The sequence below is a fragment of the Austrofundulus limnaeus genome, unplaced genomic scaffold (genome assembly GCF_001266775.1).
Source record: "Austrofundulus limnaeus strain Quisiro unplaced genomic scaffold, Austrofundulus_limnaeus-1.0 Scaffold1726, whole genome shotgun sequence".
In the NCBI taxonomy this organism is placed as follows: domain Eukaryota; kingdom Metazoa; phylum Chordata; class Actinopteri; order Cyprinodontiformes; family Rivulidae; genus Austrofundulus; species Austrofundulus limnaeus.
In genome coordinates this window covers 20,131-21,237 of record NW_013954128.1, presented here as the reverse complement: position 1 = coordinate 21,237, position 1,107 = coordinate 20,131, and positions in this window count along the sequence as shown.

Here is a 1,107-nt window from a genome sequence, read left to right as displayed (position 1 = left end):
AGGTTACGCTCTGGTCGGAGCTTGCTGAGCTTCATTCTAACTCCGGCATAAGTGGTGGAGGTGGGAGGAGGAGAGCGGAGGGAGCGCATTCAGGAATGTAAACTCCTCCTGCCTCCCGCCTCCACCGCTTTCTGCCGGAGTTAGAATGAAGCTCAGAGGAAGGTAGTCTCTGTAGTTTAGGGTGCTGTGAGACAGCGCTCCGAACATGATCTTGCGAGACTTTAGGGTCACGTGTTTAATACATGATCTTGAGGCAGAAAAATATGAATGACAAATGAGCTAAAAAGCAAAGAAAAACTTATTATTTTCACCTGGAGTGGGAAGAGGACTCAAATGTAATTCGAGCACTGCCTTGTCCAAAAAGGATAACATGGAACGGCATTTTAAAACAAGGCACAAACCCGGTTTTCCTCCTAAAACTGCACAGCATCGATTTTCACACCAGAGGTAAGGCTAATGTAGCTCATCCTGCCTCAACACAAAAAAGGTCTTTCAGCGATGACCAAGTTATGAAAGAAGCGTTTGATGCAGCAGACATGCTTTTCTGTGATTTTAAAAATAAAAGTGAGATTGTGACAGCTATAACCAGGCGATTGTGTCCAAATTCGTGTCTGTGTTTCTGCTGGACTGCTCTGGTGTTGAAAATGAGGTTTTGACTCTGCAAAATGACACTGGGATCAAATCCTGAACAAGTGGCATGGATGGAGAGTTCTGCTGTCTACTGTCAGAGGAAACATATCCTAACATCAGAAGAGCTGCTTTGGACTTGACAGAACGTTTTGGATCTACCTGTGTGAGTAAGCTTTCTCTCACATGAAAATCATCAAGTCCAAGAACAGATCCACAATAACTGATGATCATCTAGAGACCTGCCTGTGCCTCAACCACCTCATACTGCCCGCCCTGGTTCCTCCTCTCAGTGTCAGAAGTCCCACTAAGGTAGAGACATTTATTTTTATATAGCCTGCATAAAAAGTTTTCTGCTCTAGATTTGTCACATTGTGTCTGTATGTTGTTTTTTATATATTTTTTATGTTATTGGTTTTATTACATTTTAGACCAGACTGACTGGCACCTTTGAATTTGTTATTTATTTATTTATTTATT